The sequence below is a fragment of the Bombina bombina genome, chromosome 2, assembly GCF_027579735.1.
Source record: "Bombina bombina isolate aBomBom1 chromosome 2, aBomBom1.pri, whole genome shotgun sequence".
NCBI classification, from domain to species: domain Eukaryota; kingdom Metazoa; phylum Chordata; class Amphibia; order Anura; family Bombinatoridae; genus Bombina; species Bombina bombina.
Window position 1 is genome coordinate 24,499,605 of NC_069500.1, and position 17,609 is coordinate 24,517,213.

Genomic DNA, 17,609 nt, shown 5'->3' on the forward strand with positions numbered 1-17,609 from the left:
ACTTATTACTTGGTATAGCCTTATGCATGTCCTATCAAGTCTGCACATATTACATGTTACTTATTACTTAGTATAGCCTTATGTATGTCCCATCAAGTCTACACATATTACATGTTACTTATTACTTAGTATAGCCTTATACATGTCCCATCAATTCTGCACATATTACATGTTACTTATTACTTAGTATAGCCTTATACATATCCCATCAAGTCTACACATATTACATGTTACTTATTACTTAGTATAGCCTTATACATATCCCATCAAGTCTACACATATTACATGTTACTTATTACTTAGTATAGCCTTATGTATGTCCCATCAAGTCTACACATATTACATGTTACTTATTACTTAGTATAGCCTTATGCATGTCCCATCAAATCTACACATATTACATGTTACTTATTAGTTAGTATAACCTTATGCATGTCCCATCAAGTCTACACATATTACATGTTACTTATTACTTAGTATAGCCTTATGTATGTCCCATCAAGTCTACACATATTACATGTTACTTATTACTTAGTATAGCCTTATGCATGTCCCATCAAGTCTACACATATTACATGTTACTTATTACTTAGTATAGCCTTATGTATGTCCCATCAAGTCTACCCATATTACATGTTACTTATTACTTAGTATATCCTTATGTATGTCCCATCAAGTCTACACATATTACATGTTACTTATTACTTAGTATAGCCTTATGTATGTCCCATCACGTCTACACATATTACATGTTACTTTTTCCGTAGGATAGCCTTATGCATGTACCATCCAGTTTACCCATATTACTGTTACTGTTTTATTAGGATAGCCTTATGCATGTCCCATAGACTTATGCATGTCCCATAGCCTTATGCATGTCCCAGGCATTTTTGAATTCCTTTACAGTCTTTGAGGCCCATTTATCAAGCTCTGTATGGAGCTTGTGGGCCCGTGCTTCTGGCAAGTCTGAAACAGCAGTTATAAAGCAGCGGTCTAAAGACTGCTGCTCCATAACCTGTTCGCCTGCTGTGATGAGGCGGACAGAGATCGGCGCAATTCAACCCGATCGAGTACGAGTCTGCAGGGGGCGGTGTTGCACCAGCAGCTCACAAGAGCTCCTGGTGCAATGATGAATACGGAGAGCGTATTGCTCTGCACATTCAGTGATGTCTGTCGGACCTGATCCGCACTGTCGGATCAGGTCCAACAGACATTTGATAAATGGGCCTCATTGTGTTTACCACCTCAAATGGAAGTTTATTCCATGAATCCAGTATTCAGGAGGCAATAGAGGGGAAGCAGGACGCCAGAACAGTTAGGACATTGCCATCCTAAGGGCATTAAAGCTTAGTGCTATTAGGACAACATGAAACTTCCTAATAGTGTCTAGGGGTTAATGGCTTTCAACTTGTCATTAGGCAAAACGGGTCAACATTCCATTTATAAACTAGAATTGTCAAATGAGAAACGCTTTTAAAACTTGTAAAACACACACAATCAATAAAATCAAATAAATATGTAAAAATGTTTTACGTATACATACATTTAAATATAAAACATATTATACCCTAAACATGTTATACTGTATATAAAACTGATAAAGTATACTGCACTTTACTATAAAGATAAAACTATTTTAGTCCTAAAAAACATTATTATCTTTTTCCTTTGTCTATTATTTTTTTACCCTATTTCTTCTAAAAAAGCTAAATATATACTGACACCTTAGAGCTAATTCTGCTATGTAATGACAGATTAATCTTGTGTAATGCTACAAAAAATGGTTTTATGCTTCAAGCCATATAGCAAATAAAATTCTTGGCTTAAGTCATTAAATATAATTTTTAGCTTAAATGTCTGTAGAATAATTAAGCAGCTGTATTAGGGTGCTGACTCCTAGGGCATTTGTAGGATAGATGAATCCAATTCAACTTAAAATAAGCTGCAGTGTGTCTCATAAAACAAGTAACATTTCACTGTTAGAACTTAAAGGGACACTATACCCAAACATTTTCTTTCATGATTAAGGTAGAGAATACAATTTTAAACAACATTCCAATTTAATTCTTTTACCTAATTTGCTTCATTCTTTAGATATACTTTAATGAAGAAATAGCAATGCACATGGTGAACGAATCACAGGAGGTATCTATGTGCAGCTACCAATCAGCAAAAACTAAGCATATCTAAATATGCTTTTCAGCAAAAAAATCAAGAGAATGAAGCAAAATAGATAATAGAAGTAAATTAGAAAGTTGTTTATAATTGTATGATCTTTCTAAATCATGAAAGGAAACATTTGGGTTTCATGTCTCTTTAAAGTGATGGTAATTCCTAACATTATTTACTAGTGCTATAAATAAAGGGAAATTTCAGTTAAGTATAAAATATTCATAGTGAAAATTCCATTATTTGCCTGCAGTTTATGCCGAGCTTGGTGCCTCCGAACGTCCATTTCAAAGTGCTATTTTTTTAATTAGGTGACATTTCCAACTTTTAACCAATAGCCGTGCTTGTCGATCGGCATTATGTCGGATGGCTAGCATGCTATTGGCTAAGAGGTGAAAACATTACCTCACTGAAAAACATACGGCTAGATTTAGAGTTCTGCGGCCAAAGGGGTGTGTTAGCTACGCGTGTTCCCCCCCCCCCCCCCGCACCTTTTAAATACCGCTGGTATTTAGAGTTCACAGAAGGGCTGCGTTAGGCTCCAAAAAGGGAGTGTAGAGCATAATTTACCGCCACTGCAACTCTCAATACCAGCGGTGCTTACGGACGCGGCCAGCTTCAAAAACATGCTCGTGCACGATTCCCCCATAGGAAACAATGGGGCCGTTTGAGCTGAAAAAAAAACTAACACCTGCAAAAAAGCAGCGTTCAGCTCCTAACGCAGCCACATTGTTTCCTATGGGGAAACACTTCCTATGTCTGCACCTAACACCCTAACATGTACCCCGAGTCTAAACACCCCTAACCTTACACTTATTAACCCCTAATCTGCTATTGCTGACCCCTGCATTTTATTATTAACCCCTAATCTGCCGCTCCGTACACCGCCGCAACCTACATTATAGCTATGTACCCCTAATCTGCTGCCCCTAACACCGCCGACCCCTATATTATATTTATTAACCCCTAATCTGCCCCCCCAACGTCGCCGCTACCTTACCTACAATTATTAACCCCTAATCCGCCTCACTCCCGCCTCAAAAACCCTATAATAAATAGTATTAACCCCTAATCTGCCCTCCCTAACATCGCTGACACCTACCTACAATTATTAACCCCTAATCTGCCGACCGGACCTCACCGCTACTCTAATAAATGTATTAACCCCTAAAGCTAAGTCTAACCCTAACCCTAACACCCCCCTAAATTAAATATAATTTTAATCTAACAAAATAAAATAAATCTTATTAAATAAATTATTCCTATTTAAAGCTAAATACTTACCTGTAAAATAAACCCTAATATAGCTACAATATAAATTATAATTATATTGTAGCTATTTTAGGATTAATATTTATTTTACAGGCAACTTTGTATTTATTTTAACCATGTACAATAGCTATTAAATAGTTAATAACTATTTAATAGCTACCTAGTTAAAATAATTACAAAATTACCTGTAAAATAAATCCTAACCTAAGTTACAATTAAACCTAACACTACACTATCAATAAATTAATTACCTACAAATACCTACAAATAAATACTATTAAATAAACTAACTAAAGTACAAAAAATAAAAAAAGAACTAAGTTACAAAAAATAAAAAAATAATTTACAAACATTATAAAAATATTACAACAATTTTAAGCTAATTACACCTACTCTAATCCCCCTAATAAAATAATAAAGCCCCCCAAAATAAAAAAATGCCCTACCCTATTCTAAAATAAAAATTGAAAAGCTCTTTTACCTTACCAGGGCCTTTTGCGGGGCATGCCCCAAAGAATTCTGCTCTTTTGCCTGTAAAAAAAACCCATACAATACCCCCCCAACATTACAACCCACCACCCACATACCCCTAATCTAACCCAAACCCCCCTTAAATAAACCTAACACTAAGCCCCTAAAGATCTTCCTACCTTATCTTCACCACGCCGTGTATCACCGATCCGTCCATAAGAGGCTCCGAAGTCTTCATCCTATCCGGGCGATGTCTTCATCCAAGCGGGGGCTGAAGAGGTCCATCATCGGGCTGAAGAGGTACATCATCCGGCTGAAGTCTTCATCCAAGCGGGGGCTGAAGAGGTCTATCATCCGGCTGAAGTCTTCTATCAAGCGGCATCTTCAATCTTCTTTCTTCCGGATCCATCTTCATCCCCCTGACGCAGAACATCCATCCTGGCCGACAACTTCCCGACGAATGATGGTTCCTTTAAGGGCCGTCATCCAAGATGGCGTCCCTCGAATTCCGATTGGCTGATAGGATTCTATCAGCCAATCGAAATTAAGGTAGGAAAATTCTGATTGGCTGATTGAATCAGCCAATCAGATTCAAGTTCAATCGGATTGGCTGATCCAATCAGCCAATCAGATTGAGCTCGCATTCTATTGGCTGATCGGAACAGCCAATAGAATGCGAGCTCAATCTGATTGGCTGATTGGATCAGCCAATTGGATTGAACTTGAATCTGATTGGCTGATTCCATCAGCCAATCAGAATTTTCCTACCTTAATTCCGATTGGCTGATAGAATCCTATCAGCCAATCGGGATTCAAGGGACGCCATCTTGGATGACTCCCTTAAAGGAACCGTCATTCATCGGGAAGTCGTCGGCCAGGATGGATGTTCCGCGTCGGCGGGATGAAGATGGATCCGGAAGAAAGAAGATTGAAGATGCCGCTTGATAGAAGACTTCAGCCGGATGATGGACCTCTTAAGCCCCCGCTTGGATGAAGACTTCAGCCAGATGATGGACCTCTTCAGCCCGATGATGGACCTCTTCAGCCCCCGCTTGGATGAAGACATCGCCCGGATAGGATGAAGACTTCGGAGCCTCTTCTGGACAGATCGGTGATACCCGGCGTGGTGAAGATAAGGTAGGAAGATCTTCAGGGGCTTAGTGTTAGGTTTATTTAAGGGGGGTTTGGGTTAGATTAGGGGTATGTGGGTGGTGGGTTGTAATGTTGGGGGAGGGTATTGTATGTTTTTTTTACAGGCAAAAGAGCAGAATTCTTTGGGGCATGCTGGTAAGGTAAAATAGCTTTTCAATTTTTATTTTAGAATAGGGTAGGGCATTTTTTTATTTTGGGGGGCTTTGTTATTTTATTAGGGGGCTTAGAGTAGGTGTAATTAGCTTAAAATTGTAATATTTTTATAATGTTTGTAAATTATTTTTTTATTTTTTGTAACTTAGTTCTTTTTTTATTTTTTGTACTTTAGTTAGTTTATTTAATTGTATTTATTTGTAGGTATTTGTAGGTAATTAATTTATTGATAGTGTAGTGTTAGGTTTAATTGTAACTTAGGTTAGGATTTATTTTACAGATAATTTTATAATTATTTTAACTAGGTAGCTATTAACTAGTTATTAACTATTTAATAGCTATTGTACCTGGTTAAAATAAATACAAAGTTGCCTGTAAAATAAATATTAATCCTAAAATAGCTACAATATAATTATAATTTATATTGTAGCTATATTAGGGTTTATTTTACAGGTAAGTATTTAGCTTTAAATAGGAATAATTTATTTAATAAGATTTATTTTATTTCGTTAGATTAAAATTATATTTAATTTAGGGGGGTGTTAGGGTTAGGGTTAGACTTAGCTTTAGGGGTTAATACATTTATTAGAATAGCGGTGAGGTCCGGTCGGCAGATTAGGGGTTAATAATTGTAGCTAGGTGTCGGCGATGTTAGGGAGGGCAGATTAGGGGTTAATACTATTTATTATAGGGTTTTTGAGGCGGGAGTGAGGCGGATTAGGGGTTAATAACTTTATTATAGTAGCGGTGAGGTCCGGTCGGCAGATTGGGGGTTAATAATTGTAGGTAAGGTAGCAGCGACGTTGGGGGGCAGATTAGGGCTTAATAAATAATATGTAGGGGTTGGCGGTGTTAGGGGCAGCAGATTAGGGGTACATAGGGATAATGTAGGTTGCGGCGGTGTGCGGTCGGCAGATTAGGGGTAAAAAAAATTTAATAGAGTGGCGGCGATGTGGGGGGACCTCGGTTTAGGGGTACATAGGTAGTTTATGGGTGTTAGTGTACTTTAGAGCACAGTAGTTAAGAGCTTTATGAACCGGCGTTAGCCCAGAAAGCTCTTAACTCCTGGCTTTTCTCTGCGGCTGGAGTCTTGTCATTAGATTTCTAATGCTCACTTCAGCCAAGACTCTAAATACCGGCGTTAGAAAGATCCCATTGAAAAGATAGGATACGCAAATGGCGTAAGGGGATCTGCGGTATGGAAAAGTCGCGGCTGGAAAGTGAGCGTTAGACCCTTTCCTGACTGACTCTAAATACCAGCGGGCGGTAAAAACCAGCGTTAGGAGCCCCTAACGCTGGTTTTGACGGCTAACGCAGAACTCTAAATCTAGGCGATAGTGTTTTGCTGTGAAGGGGACGAAGGCGCTCAGCTCGGCATAAACTGTAGACAAATAAAGGAACTTTCTGTATGAAGTTTTTTTTTAAACTTCATGACTGAAAGTCCCCTTTATTTATAGCACTGGTAGATCCCAGCATTTAAACTTAGCATTTACCATCACTTTAAGAAGCCATATCAACATTATGTAACAAAAATATTTTTTTCCTAGTCTTGTATCAAATAGAACTTTTGTTTTAAAGTCTACAAATAATAATTAGAATATTTAATGATTAATCTGTTTTAACTTTGAGCATGGAGTTTCATAGTAGGTCACTATTCTTTTGATTGGTTAGTTGTATTAATCAATTAAAAGGACAGTTGGAGTCTGACAGTGATCCTGCTCATATTCATTTCTGATTGGTTAACATAATAAGAAATCAAAGGCAGCCCTAGGTGTGTCTCAGGGCTGATGATCTAAAGCGGTACAATCTGATCTAAGATGACTCGTCAGTATGGTGAGACCCCTCAAATAATTTTATAAAGGCGAATTTTAGCTTGAGAGCTGTTTATCTAGCTATATAGGGATCTGCATGAGAATCTGAGATACATACATTACAATATAAAGAGTTTGTGTGATTTCTCTCTGTGCTGGTGAGTTTTTCATCATTAGGCCCTTGGACCACAGTGTGCGATGATTGATGGAGGCCTCGTTAATTCACGATTAGTCTGATAATGAAGATTCTTTTGCTAGACTCATCAGGTGCTTTATTAAGTCCTTTTTGTATAGTAATTTTGGGGTCTTAGGTGATGAGAGTGGGTTAGGTGTTTTGAGTTAGAAAGAATTACGAAGGGAGGTTAGATGAGGGCATGCAATGAGATGCGGCATCATGTAGGAAGTTTTTCTAATGGGAATTAAATAGGTTTTTTTTAAGAGTAAGGTCTTATAAAGAAGGTTCTTGGGTGTTAGCATGGGTAATACCCTGCAACAGGGTCATTGAAAGGTTTATCTCCCGGGGGGAATCAGGTATGCACAATTAGGTTTATTATTGGTGGGAGAGGCAGTGGTTATGGTTGGTATGGGGGTTGTGTGAGCACAAAACTCCTTAAAAACTGTAGTACAACTGTTTACGAAAACAAGTGCGCAAGAGCACTACAGGGTACTTTTAATAATAGGATATTTTTGCTATTATGTTATTTCTTTACTAAAAAGTACCTTCTGAGCAGTTATCGCAACAGGGCTGTTGCTAGGCTACGGCTCTTTCACTACCAATAGCAGCACAGAAAGGTTTTGGTCTATGGGCTGCTTTGTTGCACTGGAGGTCATCATAGCAAGCAGAAAATAAAGGGGTATATACAGTATATTTCCTGATCTGCTGCAATAAAACTCCCTTATAACTGTCTACAGCAGAGCTTTTCAAACTTTTCATGTTGGTGACACACTTTTTAGACCTACATAATTTCTCGACACATTAATTCAGTTGTACTAGCAAACAGGAGGTTAAACTAACTTGTTTTAAGAGATACGGACACATACAATAATATAATAATGACATTTATTTACAAGTAACAGTGTGTATGTGCAAGAATTAAAAAAAAAGTTTAACACCAATAACTACTTATTATTTTAATAGGATGTATGAGGTTGATGGGATAAACACAGTTCCTGAATATTTAGTGGAATATTAGATAAAGACACTCGCATTTCATCATTAAGCATTTTTAAGCTTCCACTTCCTATCCATATATCAAGAGCAGCAATGCACTACTGGGAGCTAGCTGCAAAAAACCCCCACTGACTTCAGCTCAGCATTTAAGCTGCTGCCCTCAGAGCTCTGTGAGTCCGACTAACTAATGCCCACGCTGCAAACACACTGCTGTCCCACTCACTGACTACTGCCCACACTGCAAACACACTGCTGTCCCACTCACTGACTACTGCCCACTCTGCAAACACACTGCTGTCCCACTCACTGACTACTGCCCACTCTGCAAACACACTGCTGTCCCACTCACTGACTACTGCCTGTGCTGCAAACACACTGCTATCCCACTCACTGACTACTGCCCACGCTGCAAACACACTGCTGTCCCACTCACTGACTACTGCCCGCGCTGCAAACACACTGCTATCCCACTCACTGACTACTGCCCATGCTGCAAACACACTGCTATCCCACTCACTGACTACTGCCCACGCTGCAAACACACTGCTGTCCCACTCACTGACTACTGCCCGCGCTGCAAACACACTGCTGTCCCACTCACTGACTACTGCCCACACTGCAAACACACTGCTGTCCCACTCACTGACTACTGTCCATGCTGCAAACACACTGCTATCCCACTCACTGACTACTGCCTGTGCTGCAAACACACTGCTATCCCACTCACTGACTACTGCCTGTGCTGCAAACACACTGCTATCCCACTCACTGACTACTGCCTGTGCTGCAAACACACTGCTATCCCACTCACTGACTACTGCCCGCGCTGCAAACACACTGCTATCCCACTCACTGACTACTGCCTGTGCTGCAAACACACTGCTATCCCACTCACTGACTACTGCCCGCGCTGCAAACACACTGCTATCCCACTCACTGACTACTGCCTGTGCTGCAAACACACTGCTATCCCACTCACTGACTACTGCCCATGCTGCAAACACACTGCTGTCCCACTCACTGACTACTGCCCACACTGCAAACACACTGCTGTCCCACTCACTGACTACTGCCCACACTGCAAACACACTGCTGTCACACTCACTGACTACTGTCCACGCTGCAAACACACTTCTATCCCACTCACTGACTACTGCCCACGCTCCAAACACACTGCTGTCCCACTCACTAACTACTGCCCACGCTGCAAACACACTACTGTCCCACTCACTGACTACTGCCCGCGCTGCAAACACACTGCTATCCCACTCACTGACTACTGGCCGCGCTGCAAACACACTGCTATCCCACTCACTGACTACTGCCCACGCTGCAAACACACTACTGTCCCACTCACTGAATACTGCCCGCGCTGCAAACACACTGCTATCCCACTCACTGACTACTGCCTGTGCTGTAAACACACTGCTATCCCACTCACTGACTACTGACTGTGCTGCAAGCACACTGCTATCCCACTCACTGACTACTGCCCGCGCTGCAAACACACTGCTGTCCCAATCACTGACTACTGCCCGCGCTGCAAACACACTGCTATCCCACTCACTGACTACTGCCCACGCTGCAAACACACTACTGTCCCACTCACTGGCTACTGCCCGCGCTGCAAACACACTTCTATCCCACTCACTGACTACTGCCCGCGCTGCAAACACACTGCTGTCCCACTCACTGACTACACATGCAGTCACGAGCTGATTAAGGAGACTACACATGCAGTCATGAGCCGATTAAGGAGACTACACTTGCAGTCAGGAGCCAATGTGCCACTAAAGCCGCCAATGGGAATAGTTTCAGTTCATACTGAGCTGCGTCAATAGGTTAAGATGATCTGTGACCCACTAGGTATCAATCACGTGTCAACCATGTGATATGCGTAGCAGGCAGGCGGAACGTTGGAAACCAAATTTTTTTTTTAACATTTCAAAAAAATTTGTGCTGAAGCAGGGACACACCTACACACTGCTGCCGACACACTACTGTGTCACGACACACACTTTGGAAAGCACTGGTCTACAGCATAACCACTGCACTACAATTTTGCTTTAAACATCTGCTAGATGTAAAGGGGCCCCTTGCAAAAGGTCTCATTAACAGTAAAGTTGCCTCAATCACCATACTAACTACATTGGCCTAGATTACGAGTGGATCATAAATTTCCAAATGTGAGCTGGTATTACAAGTTAAGCACAATGTGAACACGACCTCACGTTTGCATTGCCTGGAAGCTTTGCACTCACAAGAGCTCGCTTCCATAGGCTCCAATGGGAGCCTTATTCTGATGCCGTGAGACACGGTAAAGAACCTAGTGCAGCGTAGGGGATAAGTCACACAGCGTTGGGCAGCAGATGTAACATATATATGTATATACACATACTAACACATAAATATATATGTATATACACATAGTAACACATAAATATATATGTATATACACATAGTAACACATAAATATATATGTATATACACATAGTAACACATAAATATATATGTATATACACAAATTAACACATAAATATATATGTATATACACACAGTAACACATAAATATATATGTATATACACATACTAACACATAAATATATATGTATATACACATAGTAACACATAAATATATATGTATATACACATAGTAACACATAAATATATATGTATATACACATAGTAACACATAAATATATATGTATATAAACATAGTAACACATAAATATATATGTATATACACATAGTAACACATAAATATATATGTATATACACATAGTAACACATAAATATATATGTATATACACATAATAACACATAAATATATATGTATATACACATAGTAACACATAAATATATATGTATATACACATACTAACACATAAATATATATGTATATACACATAATAACACATAAATATATATGTATATACACATAGTAACACATAAATATATATGTATATACACATACTAACACATAAATATATATGTATATACACATAGTAACACATAAATATATATGTATATACACATACTAACACATAAATATATATGTATATACACATACTAACACATAAATATATATGTATATACACATAGTAACACATAAATATATATGTATATACACATAGTAACACATACATATATATGTATATACACATACTAACACATACATATATATGTATATACACATACTAACACATAAATATATATGTATATACACATAGTAACACATACATATATATGTATATACACATACTAACACATACATATATATGTATATACACATACTAACACATAAATATATATGTATATACACATAGTAACACATAAATATATCTGTATATACACATAGTAACACATAAATATATATGTATATACACATACTAACACATAAATATATATGCATATACACATAGTAACACATAAATATATATGTATATACACATAGTAACACATAAATATATATGTATATACACATACTAACACATAAATATATATGTATATACACATAGTAACACATAAATATATATGTATATACACATAGTAACACATAAATATATATGTATATACACATAGTAACACATAAATATATATGTATATACACACAGTAACACATAAATATTTATGTATATACACATAGTAACACATAAATATATATTTATATAAACATAGTAACACATAAATATATATGTATATACACATACTAACACATAAATATATATGTATATACACATAATAACACATAAATATATATGTATATACACATACTAACACATAAATATATATGTATATACACAAAGTAACACATAAATATATATTTATATAAACATAGTAACACATAAATATATATGTATATACACATACTAACACATAAATATATATGTATATACACATAGTAACACATAAATATATATGTATATACACATAATAACACATAAATATAAATGTATATACACATAGTAACACATAAATATATATGTATATACACATAGTAACACATAAATATATATGTATATACACATAGTAACACATAAATATATATGTATATACACATAATAACACATAAATATATATGTATATACACATAGTAACACATAAATATATAAGTATATACACATAATAACACATACATATATATGTATATACACATAGTAACACCTAAATATATATGTATATAAACATACTAACACATAAATATATATGTATATACACATACTAACACATAAATATATATGTATATACACATAGTAACACATAAATATATATGTATATACACATACTAACACATAAATATATATGTATATACACATAGTAACACATAAATGTATATGTATATACACATAGTAATAAATAAATATATATGTATATACACATACTAACACATAAATATATATGTATATACACATAGTAACACATAAATATATATGTATGTACGCATAGTAACACATAAATATATATGTATATACACATACTAACACATAAATATATATGTATATACACATATTAACAAAGAAATATATATGTATATACACATACTAACACATAAATATATATGTATATACACATACTAACACATAAATATATATGTATATACACATAGTAACACATAAATATATATGTATATATACATATTAACACATAAATATATATGTATATACACATAATAACACATACATATATATGTATATACACATAATAACACATAAATATATATGTATATACACATACTAACACATAAATATGTATGTATATACACATACTAACACATAAATATATATGTATATACACATAATAACACATAAATATATATGTATATACACATAGTAACACATAAATATATATGTATATACACATAGTAACACATAAATATATATGTATATACACATAGTAACACATAAACACACTGCTATCCCACTCACTGACTACTGCCAGCGCTGCAAACACACTACTGTCCCACTCACTGACTACTGCCCGTGCTGCAAACACACTTCTATCCCACTCACTGAATACTGCCCGTGCTGCAAACACACTCCTATCCCACTCACTGACTACTGCCTGTGCTGCAAACACACTACTATCCCACTCACTGACTACTGCCTGTGCTGCAAACACACTGCTATCCCACTCACTGACTACTGCCTGTGCTGCAAACACACTGCTATCCCACTCACTGACTACTGCCTGTGCTGCAAACACACTGCTATCCCACTCACTGACTACTGCCTGTGCTGCAAACACACTGCTATCCCACTCACTGACTACTGACTGTGCTGCAAACACACTGCTATCCCACTCACTGACTACTGCCCACACTGCAAACACACTACTGTCTCACTCACTGACTACTGCCCGTGCTGCAAGCACACTCCCACTCACTGACTACTGCCTGCGCTGCAAACACACTGCTATCCCACTCACTGACTACTGCCCACGCTGCAAACACACTACTGTCCCACTCACTGACTACTGCCCATGCTGCAAACACACTTCTCTCCCACTCACTGACTACTGCCCGCGCTGCAAACACACTACTGTCCCACTCACTGCCTACTGGCCGCGCTGCAAACACACTCTATCCCACTCACTGACTACTGCCCACGCTGCAAACACACTACTGTCCCACTCACTGACTACTGCCCGCGCTGCAAACACACTGCTGTCCCACTCACTGACTACTGCCTGTGCTGCAAACACACTGCTATCCCACTCACTGACTACTGCCTGTGCTGCAAACACACTGCTATCCCACTCACTGACTACTGCCCACGCTGCAAACACAGTACTGTCCCACTCACTGACTACTGCCCACGCTGCAAACACACTGCTATCCCACTCACTGACTACTGCCTGTGCTGTAAACACACTGCTATCCCACTCACTGACTACTGACTGTGCTGCAAGCACACTGCTATCCCACTCACTGACCACTGCCCATGCTGCAAACACACTACTTTCCCACTCACTGACTATTGCCCGCGCTGCAATCACACTGCTGTCCCAATCACTGACTACTGCCCACGCTGCAAACACATTGCTATCCCACTCACTGACTACTGCCCACGCTGCAAACACACTACTATCCCACTCACTGACTACTGCCCGCGCTGCAAACACACTCCCACTCACTGACTACTGCCTGCGCTGCAAACACACTGCTATCCCACTCACTGACTACTGCCCACGCTGCAAACACACTACTGTCCCACTCACTGACTACTGCCCATGCTGCAAACACACTTCTCTCCCACTCACTGACTACTGCCCGCGCTGCAAAACCACTACTGTCCCACTCACTGACTTCTGGCCGCGCTGCAAACACACTCTATCCCACTCACTGACTACTGCCCACGCTGCAAACACACTACTGTCCCACTCACTGACTACTGCCCGCGCTGCAAACACACTGCTGTCCCACTCACTGACTACTGCTTGTGCTGCAAACACACTGCTATCCCACTCACTGACTACTGCCTGTGCTGCAAACACACTGCTATCCCACTCACTGACTACTGCCCACGCTGCAAACACACTACTCTCCCACTCACTGACTACTGCCCACGCTGCAAACACACTGCTATCCCACTCACTGACTACTGCCTGTGCTGTAAACACACTGCTATCCCACTCACTGACTACTGACTGTGCTGCAAGCACACTGCTATCCCACTCACTGACCACTGCCCATGCTGCAAACACACTACTTTCCCACTCACTGACTACTGCCCGCGCTGCAATCACACTGCTGTCCCAATCACTGACTACTGCCCGCGCTGCAAACACACTGCTATCCCACTCACTGACTACTGCCCACGCTGCAAACACACTACTGTCCCACTCACTGACTACTGCCCGCGCTGCAAACACACTTCTATCCCACTCACTGACTACTGCCCGCGCTGCAAACACACTACTGTCCCACTCACTGACTACTGCCCGCGCTGCAAACACACTACTATCCCACTCACGAACTACTGCCCACGCTGCAAACACATTACTGTCCCACTCACTGACTACTGCCCGCGCTGCAAACACACTGCTATCCCACTCACTGACTACTGCCCGCGCTGCAAACACACTGCTGTCCCACTCACTGACTACACATGCAGTCACGAGCCGATTAAGGAGACTACACTTGCAGTCAGGAGCCAATGTGCCACTAAAGCCGCCATTGGGAATAGTTTCAGTTCCCACTGAGCTGCGTCAATAGGTTAAGATGATCTGTGACCCACTAGGTATCAATCACATGTCAACCATGTGATATGCGTAGCAGGCAGGCGGAACGTTGGAAACCAAATTTTTTTTTAAACATTTCAAAAAAATTTGTGCTGAAGCAGGGACACACCTACACACTGCTGCCGACACACTACTGTGTCACGACACACACTTTGGAAAGCACTGGTCTACAGCATAACCACTGCACTACAATTTTGCTTTAAACATCTGCTAGATGTAAAGGGGCCCCTTGCAAAAGGTCTCATTAACAGTAAAGTTGCCTCAATCACCATACTAACTACATTGGCCTAGATTACGAGTGGATCATAAATTTCCAAATGTGAGCTGGTATTACAAGTTAAGCACAATGTGAACACGACCTCACGTTTGCATTGCCTGGAAGCTTTGCACTCACAAGAGCTCGCTTCCATAGGCTCCAATGGGAGCCTTATTCTGATGCCGTGAGACACGGTAAAGAACCTAGTGCAGTGTAGGGGGTAAGTCACACAGCGTTGGGCAGCAGATGTAACATATATATGTATATACACATACTAACACATAAATATATATGTATATACACATAGTAACACATAAATATATATGTATATACACATAGTAACACATAAATATATATGTATATACACATAGTAACACATAAATATATATGTATATACACATAGTAACACATAAATATATATGTATATACACATAGTAACACATAAATATATATGTATATACACATAGTAACACATAAATATATATGTATATACACATAATAACACATAAATATATATGTATATACACATAGTAACACATAAATATATATGTATATACACATAGTAACACATAAATATATATGTACATACACATAATAACACATAAATATATATGTATATACACATAGTAACACATAAATATATATGTATATACACATACTAACACATAAATATATATGTATATACAAATAGTAACAGATAAATATATATGTATATACACATACTAACACATAAATATATATGTATATACACATACTAACACATAAATATATATGTATATACACATAGTAACACATACATATATATATGTATATACACATAATAACACATAAATATAAATGTATATACAGATAGTAACACATAAATATATATGTATATACACATACTAACACATAAATATACATGTATATACACATACTAACACATAAATATATATGTATATACACATAATAACACATAAATATATATGTATATAAACATTGTAACACATAAATATATCTGTATATACACATAGTAACACATAAATATATATGTATATACACATAGTAACACATAAATATATATGTATATACACATAGTAACATAAATATATATGTATATACACATACTAACACATAAATATATATGTATATACACATAGTAACACATAAATATATATGTATATAAGCATAATAACATAAATATATATGTATATACACATAGTAACACATAAATATATATGTATATACACATAGTAACACATAAATATATATGTATATACACATACTAACACATAAATATATATGTATATACACATAGTAACACATAAATATATATGTATATACACATACTAACACATAAATATATATGTATATACACATAGTAACACATAAATATATATGTATATACACATAGTAACACATAAATATATATGTATATACACATACTAACACATAAATATATATGTATATACACATAATAACATAAATATATATGTATATACACATACTAACATAAATATATATGTATATACACTTACTAACACATAAATATATATGTATATACACATAGTAACACATAAATATATATGTATATACACATAGTAACACATAAATATATATGTATATACACATACTAACACATAAATATATATGTATATACACATAGTAACACATAAATATATATGTATATACACATAGTAACACATAAATATATATGTATATATATATGTATATACACACAGTAACACATAAATATATCTGTATATACACACAGTAACACATAAATATATATGTATATACACATACTAACAGATAAATATATTTGTATATACACATAGTAACACATAAATATATATGTATATACACATACTAACATAAATATATATGTATATACACTTACTAACACATAAATATATATGTATATACACATAGTAAC